The following is a 13,082-nucleotide window of genomic DNA, read 5'->3' on the forward strand; positions in this document are numbered from 1 at the left end:
TTATCCACTCGTGCAATGTCTGCCTGCCCCCCTCCTGCTCCGGAATACCAAGGAACCTCAGGTTAGAACACTGCTCCCTGTTTTCCAAATCGTCAAGTTTGACAGTAACTTTCTCCTCTCTCCTCTCCAACTCCGCCAAACGCATGTCGAATTGAGTCTCGAGGAGGTCAATGGAGGATTGATTTTCCTCCAGAGACTGGACTCTGTCGCCCACAGCATCCACCTTTTTGTCTAACGAGTCAAGCCTTTTGCTGATGTCTGCTCTAAAACCATGGATCTCTTCCAACAGGGCCGACATACTTCGGCTCATTGATTGGGCCTCCATCGCCTCTAGTTGGCTTGTGGACTGCATAGTAACTCTTTCCTTAGTCTGCTCGGGGATGCGCCGGAACGGGAGTCCGCTAATGGAACCCTCACGGGCACGACTGAGATCCCGCTGGGGGAAAGGTCTCCGAAAAAACCCTCGAGGGACTCCAAAGATCTCCAGGCTACACCAGAAATCCACTGATGGGTGGGGCAGTAAGCGTTGGGCACCCTGGGGCCAGATTGGCACAACAATGTGCCCCTCTACGCCAAGGCAAGTTTCGTAAACAAGGAAAAAATGGAAAAGGGTGGACCGCATTTTAGGGGGGCTGTGGGGCACCCCAAACCGACGGGGAATTTTCTAATGGGACGGGGGGTTGGCCCCGTGTCCCCCACCCACAATGGAGTGGGGGACATGTCATGCAACCCTCCCTGGGCCCAGATATCTGCTCCTAGGAAGGGATGCATGAGCCCAGGGTGGAGTGCAGGACAGCCCCTCCCCCTTATCTGCCCCCAGGGAGGGCTACATGAGATGCGATGTCCCTCCAATTGGGGTGGGGTTGGAGAGGTGCACCCCCTTTCACATTAGAAAATTCCCCAGTGGTACAGGGTGTCCCTCAGTCCCCGCTAAAGGGCAGCCTGCCATTTTGAATTATTTTCTTTGTTTACTAAACTTGCCTTGGCGCAGATTGGCACATTGGTGTGCCAATCTGGCCCTGGGGTGCCCAAACCTTACTGCCCCATCCACTGGGGGGCCTGTCCCACAACTTTTGGGGGCCTTCTCCCTCCGACCCCAAATGAAGGGGGGTGGGGGAGGGGAGTACCTCACGCAGCCGTTTGTAGGAGGCCCAGGGAGGCCTGCATGAGGTGCCCTTGCCACCCATTTGGGGTGAGAAGGGAGAGGGCCCCCAGAAATTGTGGGACAGGCCCCCCAGTGGGTGGGGCAGTAAGGTTTGGGCACCCCGGGCCAGAATGGCACACCAATGTGCCCCTCTGCGCCAAGGGGAGTTGGGTTAACAAAGGAAAAAAGTGAAAATGGTGGAATGCATTTTAGCGGGGCTGTGAGGCACTCCAGAGGGATGGGGAACTTTCTAATGGGATGGGGCATTGACACCCCCCCCCCCCCCCCCCAACTACCACCCGCAATGGAGTGGGTGCCATGTCATACAGCTCTCCCTGGGACCAGATATCTCCTAGGAAGGGACGCCTGAGTTCAGGGAGAAGTACAGGACAGCCCCCCCTTATCTGCCCCCAGGGAGGGCTACATGCACCGCCCCTCCAATTGGGGTGGGGGTGGAGAGGTGCACCCCCTTCACATAAAAAAAAAATCCCCGGCGATGTAGGGTGCCCCTCAGCCTCTGCTAAAGGGCAGCCTGTCATTCTGAATTATTTTCTTTGTTTACCAAACTTGCCTTGGCGCAGAGGGGCACATTGGTGTGCCAATCTGACCCCGGGGTGCCCAAACCTTACTGTCCCACCCACTGGGGGGCCTGTACCACAATTTTTGGGTGCCCTTTCCCCCTCACCCAAAATAGGTGGCAGGGGTACCTCATGCAGGCCTCCCTGGAGGCAATTATCTGCTCATAGGAAGGGGAAAATGGGTTTTCAGTGGGGGGGGGGGTGAGGTTCAGTAGACCACCAGGGATGGCTTGCAAGGGGTGGGGCATGCTTGAAAATTATTTGTTTTTGCTGGTGTGACCGTAGATAACATGATTGTTTTGTTTACAGCTTTTTCTACGCAAGCAGCTGCAACGTTATGCGAGTACTGTTTTTTATTATTCTATGGTTAGGGCCCACTGTCAGTGGGGTGGGTAAGACTGGGGCTGGATTGTTGGTGGTGTGGGTGGGATGGGCCGTCTGGGCAGATATGTTTGTGGACTGGGACGGGCCGTCTGGGCAGATATGTTGGTGGACTGGGACACAATTGCAGGGGCAGGCCACAAATTGCCCCCCAGGCCAGCAGAACATTGGTGTTTCCCTGGGAGCGGATCCCTCCCATGTGGGTTGTCCACCTTTTGCTGTGTACAGATGTCACCTCTGGGGAGGTATGGGGATCCTGCCGGGGCTCCCTGGAGCTGCTGCTGTGCTTAGGGGACGGTACACCCACATGCTACATAGATGTCCAAGGCCAGGGACATCACCTCCAACCGTCCTGGAGTTGCGGATAGGCTGCATTACAGCTTTTCCCTTCGGGGAGGTATTGGCACACTGCCGAGACTGGGGAGAAGCTGTAACGCAGGGCAGCCAGGGCTCCAGCAAACTCGGCGGTAATATCCCTGGCCTTGGGCACCCTTCTCCCATGTGGATCTTTGCCGGGGGGTTCTGGGTAATACATTCTGACCCGATTTGCACAAGTCAGACCTCTGCGGATTCCCACTGGTGCCCTCCTTTCGGAAATGCATGGGGTTCCCTGTTTTCCTTGGTGGCTTGGACACCCTAGGCCCATATCTCAGGTACTACTTTTAGGTGATCTCAACCTTGTCTTCTCCGATCCTAAAGACCACATGGCTAGCGAAGTCGCCACTACCCTCACCAACCTAAGTTTCCAGCAGTGTATTTGTGACCCTACCCATAACAAGGGCAGAACGCTAGACTGGATAGCAGACTTTAATTGCAACACAACTGTCAGCTCCAACACTGTCTGCAGCTGGTCCGACCATCACGTCATTACTTTCCTCATGCCAGCCACCATCCCCCAGCCTATACCCACCATAGCCCCTGCTATACCCACTAGAAATAAAAAGGACATTACCAGGGAGAAACTGCTTCCTCCCATCCTTCCTATTCTCAACACCTGTGCCACGCTGCACAAGGACCCCACCGTCTTAGGAGATACATTCAATAGCACTCTGCTCAAAGTCATTGATACTTTAGACCCGCTAAAAATTTTCAAAGCTAAACAACAGTCCCACCTGAACTCTTGGTTCACCCTGCAGCTCAACGTTCTGCGCAAAGAAAAGCGTAAGGCCGAAGCACTATGGAAAAGTCATCCCAGTACGACCAATAAAGCCTCCCTCCTGATCACCTCACTTAACTACAAGGAAGCCATCCTTCAAGCCAAGAAAGAGACGTATAACCTATGCATAACGCAAGCAGAATCCAACACTAGCGAACTCTTCAAAATTCTCAAAGAATTAGAATCCTCATCTCCTGCCCTCGACTCATGCACTAAAGACAGCACCTGGTGCAACAATATACAAAATGCGTTGCTCAACAAAATAACCACCCTGCAACTCAAAATTAATGCTAAACAAAACTCCCTCCATACGCCTCTCATAAGCAAAACCCTGCCACCAAAAACAACCACCCCTGCCTCTCCCTTGCCTTTCAGCTTCATGCCACTCACCACCCTTGAGGTTGGAAAAATCATTTGCAACCTAAAACCCTCCAATTGCCAAGGGGGCGCCTGTCCAGCTCCTATCATTAAGGAATCGGCCCATGACCTCGCTCCCTTCATTACAACCTTTAACAACTCCTCATTTCAATCGGGAGTCGTCACTAACAACTTGAAGGATGCTTGGGTCATCCCTCTTCTAAAAAAAAACCTACCCTAGATCCTGAGGTCCCAACCAACTATAGGCCCATCACGACGGTCCCATTTCTCTTGAAAATCCTAGACCGTGCAGCTTATTTACAGATACAGAAATACTTGGAAACTAGCAATCTTCTAGGCGCTAGACAATCAAGCTTCAGACCTAAGCACGGTACGGAGACAGCGCTCTTAGACCTCAAAACCCAAATTGAGAATCTTAAAGACAAAGGCAAGCTAGCCCTGCTACTATTATTAGACCTATCCGCTGCCTTCGATTTGGTCAACCACCAAATCCTTTGTCACCACCTGAAAACTGCAGCCCATTTCTCTGATAATGCCACTAATTGGATTAAATAATTCCTGGACAACAGACATATCAGGGTATTCTCCCCTAATTCCTCGGCCGACCCTGCGCCAGTGCCTTGTGGGGTCCCGCAAGGTTTGTGCATATCCCCCACCCTCTACAATGTTTTCACCAAACCACAGTTTGATGGGCTCGACTATCTGGGTGTCAGCTATACCAATTATGCCGATGACACCCAGATACTCATCCCCATCACAGGTGACTACATGATAGACTCGAAATCCCTAAATGACATACCATGTCGTGCAAACTTGGATGGCACAACATGAGCTCTGTCTTAATGATGGTAAAACAGAGCTCCTCATCCTAGGAACACAGCAAAGACTGAACAAGTTGAACCCTATGTTCAGCTCCTTCAAGATCGACGGAAACTTCATAAAAGTCTCCAAAGATACCAAAACCCTCGGAATTTACCTGGACTCCACTCTTTCCCTTCAAAGACAAACAAATGCAGTTGCAGCCGCATCTGCTTACACATGCAAGCTGATCACAGCACGTCGCCCGTTTCTCTCTACCCAGAACTGCACAACCCTCGCCAGGACTCTGGTCATGTCCAAACTCGACTACTGTAATGCACTGTACCAAGGCACTAACCAATGCAACCTTGACAAACTCCAGATCATACAAAACAATGCCATCGAAGCAGCCCTCAACATCCCTAGATCAGCCCATATCCCTGAAACTAGGAAGAACCTGCACTGGCTCTCAGTCTCCCAAAGGATCTCACTAAAATCTCTTGCCTGGACGTACAAATGCCTGAATAATCTGGCCCCTAGCTATCTATCCTCCCGGTTCACCCACTATATCCCACCTCGCTCACTAAGGTCTGCTTCCAGCCAGGGCCTACAGATCCCGAGATTCAAGCTCCAAACAGCTGGTGGGACCAGTTTCCCAGTTCTGGCAGCCAAACTATGGAACTGTGTGCCGCTCTCCATCAGAAACATGCCCTCCCTGAACTCATTCAAACACAAAGCTAAACTTTGGCTCGTCTCCCTTGACGACCATGAGTCACGTAGATAATCTTGTTATTTATGTGTCAGCTGTCCAATCTGCAATGTGCTCCTACGTTATTATGCTAAGTAAATGTATTATGCAATGTCATACTGTTATATAACTAATGTACCAAGATACGCGCCCGGTAGTCTCTGGGCCTGGTTTGCGCTATACAAATAAAATAAATACATAAATACAAATATCTGTATGGTGTGCCTGTCTGGAAAAATTGTGAAATTCAGCTGTCGGAACAGACTTGAGGGTAGGGGTCTTTTAGGCTTTCCCCTTGGCGCCCAGGTAGGTGCACCCACACATGTGAGGTACAGTTTTCATCGGGACACCTGTGGGAACCCGGGCGGGACGGTAGGCCATGTGTTGTTGGCGGCGTGTTTCAGTGGGTGAGCTGAGTGAAATGTGCGGAAAATGCGTTTTTTTTTGCCACATTTCGGACTTTGCCAGGGTTTCTGGGTAATAAATTTTGGGCCGATTTGCGCAAGTCAGACCTCTGCGGATTCCCACGGATGTTCTCTTTTTGGAAATGCGTGGGGTTCCCCGTTTTCCTTGGTGGCTTACACACCCTAGGCCCATATCTGTATAGTGTGCTCGTCTGGAAAAATCTTGAAATTCAGATGTCGGAAAAGACTTGGTATTAGGGGTGTGTTCGGCTTTACCCTTGGCGCCCAAGTAGGTGCACCCACACATGTGAGGTACCGTTTTCATCAGGACACGTGTGGGAACGCGGGAAGGTATGACATTTGTTGTGCTTGTGTAGGTTTCATAACGTTCTGACCCATTTACTGGTGCCCTTTGTCACACAACCCTTTCATTTCCCAAATGTGCCCTACATTTAGTCGCTGCTTTAAGCACCATACACTTTTGTAACCTGCACAAGTCACCTACCCTTGAAAAGGTCTGCCTGTGCTCTTTCAAAAAATATATGCTTGCCGTTCCTCACCACATTGGTTTTCCTGATTTAGACATGCCAAGTACATCTGTTCAGGCGGTAAGCATAAAACTCCTGTGTACCATGGCTCAGTGTTTGGCTTGTGGTATTGCTTGTTTTGGGAAACACTACAAAAAATGTGTGCTTTCCTAACTGCAAGAGTCGGGGGGGAATGTAGCGGAGCATTGCTTTTCTCAAAATGTATATACGCCATTGCCGTACCAAGCCAACCATGTCCACCACATACCTTTTTTTCTGTCATTTTCCTGCTTTTTCCCCAATCTATGGCATTTTCCCCTACCTGGTTGTCCAACCTGCGCAAATCACCCCTTCCTAAACTTGAATTTTTGTCTACTTTTCAGAAATGTATGCCTTTCGGTCCTCCAATTCGGCTTTCCTTCCATTCCATCCATGCATGTCCAATTGGTAAAAATTGCCAAAATCGCCTACCTCTCACAAAACGGTTGATAGCCACATCAAAATATTTTTTTTTTGTTTCCACTCAACCTATTCTTGAAAGCCAGGAAATTGGAGAATTCAGCACAGCAAACCATTTGTTCCTAAATCTTACAAGGAAAACCACAGGCCTTTTTGTACATCTTTTTATTCAAATTTTTTGAAAAAACACAAAATGTTCGCCCTTTTCGGTTATTTTCTCTCACCCGCCTACAGCAACCTAGGATTCCTGGGTGGCGTTATGACCGCCTACATGTAGGGAAAAAAGGGCCCAAATTTGGCCGAGATATCTCATTTAACAAAAAAGTTACAAGGCATTGAATGGTCACATACCGAAATCACCAAAAAAGGCCTTGGCACTGGGGGGGAAATACCCATGGCACTTAAAGGGTTAAGCAAATTAACAGAGGAACCTTATTAGAGGGACGGCGGGTGGGCATATGGAGGAAAGGGGACTATGGACTAAGCGTAAGGTGGTCACTATGGTGAGTAACCTTATTATACTCCTACGTCCCGTCCCCTTTCCGCCATACTTTTGGGAGATTCCCAAGCACTCCTCACAGGATTTACGGGTGGATGGAAAACTCCTTACTGAAAATGTTTAAGCAGAGCCTGGCCAAACAGAGCATCAGACCTGGAGCTCAGATCCAAACAGTAGTGTTTACAAAAGGCTGATGGAGAGGCCCAGGTAGCTGCTTTCGCGATGGCCTCCCAGGGGACATACTTTTGAAAGGCAACCGCAGCTGCCTTGCCCCGTACCAGATGTGCATGAACCCCATTTGGGGGTTGAAGACCTTGAACAGCGTAAGACTCCATAATACAGGCAGCAATCCATCTGGAGATAGTCGCTTTGGAGGCCTGTTTACCCTGCGGATTACCAAAGGTCACCAAGAGTTGAGAAGAACTCCTAAATTCAGATGTTCTGTCCAGATATAAATTAAGAGCTCTTCTAACGTCCAGGTAATGCAAAACCCTCTCAGCCTCTGAGGCTGGGTTTGGAAAGAAGACAGGCAAGGAGATTGACTGATTCAGATGAAAATCAGGGACCACTTTTGGAAGGAAAGAAGGATTCGTCCTCAGGACAAACTTATCCTTATGAAAAACCAGAAAGGGATGCTCCACTGACAAGGCCTGGAGCTCACTCACACGTCTTGCCGAAGTCACAGCGACCAAGAAGGACACTTTCCATGAAATGTGCTTAAGGTCTACAGTAGCCATTGGTTCAAAGGGCTTATGGCACAAGGCCGTAAGGACCACGTTCAGATCCCACGATGGATGCAGTTTGCGAACAGGAAGGTAAAGACGCATGAGACACAAAAAGTGTCTTTTAATCACTGTTTGACATCGAAAAAGAGCACTGATCCATGGACAGGTATGCGGCAACAGCCGAAAGATAAGTCCTGCATGACAAGACACGGATGCCCGACTCGGCTAGATGAGAGACAAAGGACAGCACCGTGTCGATCGTAGCTCCCCTGGGGTCCAGCTGTCTGGCTAAGCACCAATGGCAGAACCAAAGCCGTTTGCTCCTGTATTGAGATCTTGTCGAGGGCTTCCTGGCCGCCTGAATAATATGCATGTTATCAGCGGACAAGTTGAGGTGTTCTAAAGATCTGAGCTCAGGTACCATGCCACCAAGCTGAACGATTGTGGGGAGGGGTGCCATAGCTGCTGATCTCTTGTGAAGCAGATTGGGAACCAACGGAGGCCTGATCGGTGCACACACCGACAGATGCTGAAGCTCTGAAAACCAAAACCCGGCTGGCCACCATGGTGCTATGAGCAGAAGAGAACAGTTGACCGTGCTCCTCAGCTTGCACGGCGTCAGATGAATCAGAGGCAGGAAAGCATAGGCCCTCATGTTGTGCCATGGAATTTCGAGGGCACCACCCAGAGAGGAGGCTCCCAGCCCGTTCCTGGAGGCATACAGGGGAAGTTTACTGTTTGATGCCATTGCAAAGAGGTCCACTTCTGGAGTGCCCCACCATCGGAAGATTTACAAGAGGACCTCCAAGTTCAGTTCCCACTCATAGCTGACCATTGTACGCCAGCTGAGGGCATACGCATTAACATTCAGCTGCCCGGGATGTGCATTGCCACCAGCCAGATGCCATGCTGAACCGCCCATTCCTGAATGGCAAGATCCACAAGAGGAGGGGACTTGGTACCCCATTGCTTGTTGATATAAAACATGGACACCACATTGTACGTGCGGATCCGGTCCACTTTGTTGACGATGACAGGCTGGAACGCTTTGAGCGCCAGGAACTCCAAGTGATTATATGAAGGAGTTTGTCCTGCGGTGACCAGAGATCGGAAACCTGAAGAAGGTCCAACGTCGCACCCCACCCCAGAAGGGAAGAGTCGTGATTGTCACTTGCGGGCCGGGATCCTGAAAGGCTGTGCCCCCATACAGATTGCTGAGAGATCACCACCACACAAGGTCCGCTCTCATGAAAGATGGAACAGGAATCATTTTGGCGTCTCGGGCCACTGCTTGGCGTCAAAAACTCTGAAGAGCCGTCTGTGTTCGCCTCATCTTGAGACGAACCAGAGGAAGAGCCAGGACACATGAGGCCATGAGGCCCAGAAGCCTCTGGAACCACCAAGCCGACATGCTCTCTGACTGTGCAAACACCTGACACGTGGCCAACAGATCCGCCATTCTGTCCACGGTCAGATACACTCTGCAGTCGATTGTGTTCCACCAAAAACCCAGGAAAATCAGGTCCTGAGAGACCGTCATGGAGGATTTCCGCCAGTCCACCAACAGCCCAAGATGGAACAGGAGCTGGAGGAGAGACTGAAGGTTGCTCAAGGCTGATTGAGGACAAGGACTGCGCAGCAGCCAATCGTCCAAATACAGATACACATGGATACCCTGAAGCCGAAGATGAGCTGCGATAACCGACATCTTCGTAAAGACGTGCAGTGCCGAGCTGAGGCCAAATGGGAGCACTCGGAACTGGAAATGCTCCTCCCCCATGGAAAAACGTAGGTATTTCCGATGCAGACTCCAAATCAGAATATGCATATAAGCATCCTGAAGGTCCACCACGCTGAGCCAATCACCCTTCTGTAAAGAGGACTTTATCTGAAAGAGCGTGCTCATCTTGATTTTCTCTTGGAGTAGAGAGAGACTGAACTGGGAAAGGTCTAGGATGGTGCGCAGGCCAGCCTGGTTGGGTTTGGGCACCGTAAACAGCCGGGAGTAGAAGTCCTCCCACCCTCCCCTAGGGGAACGGGTTCCACCGCTCTGAGATCCAGAAACTTCTGTATCGCGGCTCTGAGGGAGGGCGACCCCGACTGCTGGAAGGGGTATTGAAGGGTGGGGTAGGTAGAAGGGGCAAGCGGAAGCCCGCCCGAGCGACTGACAAGACCCACCGATCCTAGGTGATAGCCTGCCATGCCTCTCAGTGAGACGCAATGTGCCTCCCACAGGGTCTCGTACGAGCGCAGAGAAACTTCATTTAGATGGTTTATCAGTGGCAGCGCCACCTGAACCTGAAGAGGAGGCAGAGGAACTGGAGAAAAACCGGCCCCGTTGTTGCCGTCAGTGGGAATTTCCTGATGGAGTATCGACCCTACAGGACTTCAGATCCAGAAATTCCCTAAAACCAGAGGAAGACTGAGGCTGCTAAGACATTTTCTGTGCCCTGAAAGGCAGTTTCACCAAGACAGACAAGGATTTAGCGGTCTGGGTGCTGTTCTTAGTCTTAGTCAGTTCAACATCTGTCGTTGAATGAAAAAGCTCCTTGCCATCAAAAGGCAGGTCCAGAAATGTATCCTGCACCTCTTTAGAGAACCTGGTAGTGTGCATCCAAGCCTGATGAGGTGTCCACGCCAAGCATAAGGCCCCAGGCCGAGGTGTCGACATTGATGCGCCGCGGCCTCCAGCATATCCTGCGCCAGGACCCTGGCATCTGACAATCCCGCTTTAAAATCCTCTAGTTTATTAGTGGGAATGAATTCCTCAAACTCTGACAGACCTTTCCACATTTTCATATTCGCCCCCGCTAATACCAGTTCTGCATTAGCTTGACGTAACTGAGGGCTGAATTAGCGAAAATCTTCCTCCCCAAAGAGTCAAGAAGCTTGTCCTCTTTGACCAGAACCTGTGTTGCCGCTGTAGAAGACGAAGCGTGTCTGGATTGTAATGTAGCAGCAGCCACCACCGTGGAGGAAGGGGGCGGACACAACACTAAGGACACTTCTTCCGAAGAATGGAGCCTATAATGAGCGTCAATCTTTTTGTTAACAAACAGTCCAGAGTCTGGTTTCTCCCAGACTCTATGGACCTCGGATAAAACGTCCTTCTGAAAGAACAAGCCAGTGCGCTACAAAAGAAACAAGGTGAACGCCGCAGAAAGCACCCCTTCCTGAAGAACGGGTGCCTCGGGTACTGGAACATCCAAAAGACATGTCCAGCACCCGGTCGTGAAAGGCTCTAACAGAGTGGGGTTGGTCCTCGCTGTCCTGATCCCCCTGTGCGTCTTCTGACACATCCGGATCAGGCTGCGCAACATCTAGCACAGCTGAAGATTTGTCCACTGGAGACAATGGAGGAAGGGCCGGTGGAGGCCCGGCCGGTAGAGGCGGCGCTGGCAGAATCACTGGTGCCACAACTGGGACCGGCAGTGCAGGAGGGCATATCTCCCTAAACAAGCCTCGAAAATACTCCTTCACGGGGTCGGAGCGCATTAGCTTTGGAAATTTGCCAAAAAAAAGCATCCTCCGCCGACGATTTAGGGCTGACTGGAGGAGGCCTCTCATGAGCGGAGTAATTCCATGGACGTAAGGGATAGGGTTGCCAAGAGGGCCCTTCTCCGCTGTTATCAACATAGATCAAGGGTGCAGATGCTGTAGGGAGCGGGACGTTGTGCGTTAGGGACATCTGAGCATTCCTGTCAAATACTGGACGGAAGGGATGCACACAAGGAAACCGATGTTCACCTGAAATGCCACTCCCCACACCCAGCACAGATGGGGTAGATGTAAGGGAGGTATCCAAAATGGCCGCCGTAGTCTTGGTGGGAGCAGCCGCGATTTTGTCAGTACCTGAGGAGAACTGCGACACGTGTGGAAGTGAGACAGGGGTCTCCACAGATGGGTCAGGGGTCTTCATCTTAGCCTTGACACAAGGAACCTCGGCCGAGCCGGTACTGCATGGCCTAGAATGTTTTTGAGACATGCTATCAACCAGACTAGCCTTCAACGGAAGGACCTCGGCAACGCCGGTAACAGAGGAATTCCAGTCAGAGACCTCACTCTGTGCCCGCTGAACAGAACTGATGTCACCGCTTGAGCGGGAACGATGAGGAGTACACCTCACTGACAAGACCTTAACAGGCCTCTCAGAACTGTCGGTCACCTTAGCCTCCAAACGAAGGACCTCGGACCCGAGCCTCGTAAACGCCCCTACATGATGGGCCTCAAACTTTAGTTCGGTACAGAAAACCTCAACGGAGGCCTCAGGGCGTACCCCGGTGTCTTTACGGGAAGCTCCAGTCAAGGAGACCTCGAAGCAAGCTCCGGTACCCACCGCCTCAGTAGAACTGGGCCCACAAACAGCCCCCACAGGAGGGGCCTCGGATTGCAATCCGGTGTCAATAGGCCCCTTACGGAGGCCCTTGGAGAAAACTCTGGTACGCTTTTTAGGCCTAGAAGGCACCTCAGGGCAAGCCCCGGTAACAGAACTTTTGATGCTCCTCCTGAACCGGGAAGACTCCGGGAAGGAGTCCCCCAGACGGGGTGCCCTAAAAGGGAACAGTTTCTTACCTGTAACTCCATTTCTCCAGCATTGTTATCTTTAATGGATTCACATGCTTAGAATATTCCCTGTCGTCAGGCTGGGAACTCTCGGTACCTTTATAAAGACATTTTCCATAGGAAAAATTTCGACACTTCTGTGTCCTATCTACGTCATTTTGGGCCGCTTACGCATGCCTCAATAGGACGTAGTGGTATAAATGCCCCGCACCCGCGGCTCCCTTCAGATTTTAACCCCCCCAAAGTAGGAAAGGGTATATATTGTTTGCATGTCGGGGAGGCCGGCAGGCGCATGTGAATCCAAGATAGATACCAATGCTGAAGAAATGGAGTTACAGGTAAGAAACTATTCCTTTCTCCAGCATTGGATCCTTCATGGATTCACATGCTTAAAATAGATTGTATAGCAGTACTCCTGATTTTGGCGGTGTGAATGCAAACCAATAACAACCAATAAACTTCAGAGGTTACGGTTGGCCCAGAGCAATTGCCAGTGGCTTAGATTAATTCGAAACCTTCCACCCATCACTTTTGTGGTCAGTTTGTTTCTCCTTGTGAGAGAGGGTATGCCCAGACGTGGGTCCCTTGCTCGCTGCGCCACAGGGAACCAGGCTGCACCTCACTGAGGAGGTCCAACAAGGCCGAAACATGTCTGGGGTTGCTTGGTTTTCTGTGCAGAGGGAACCTGGCCTAGCAGTTCGGGCTGGGCTGCTACCTTCGGT

General features: G+C 50.9%; 1 protein-coding gene across 1 annotated transcript in view; it reads right to left on the reverse strand.

The window, feature by feature from the left end:
* The window catches only part of ATG14 (autophagy related 14), a 1,873,818-nt gene that overhangs the window by 1,459,451 nt on the left and 401,285 nt on the right, over positions 1–13,082 (reverse strand). The window lies entirely within an intron of this gene.

Source organism: Ambystoma mexicanum, chromosome 14 (genome assembly GCF_040938575.1).
Source record: "Ambystoma mexicanum isolate Mex_15411 chromosome 14, UKY_AmexF1_1, whole genome shotgun sequence".
NCBI lineage: Eukaryota > Metazoa > Chordata > Amphibia > Caudata > Ambystomatidae > Ambystoma > Ambystoma mexicanum.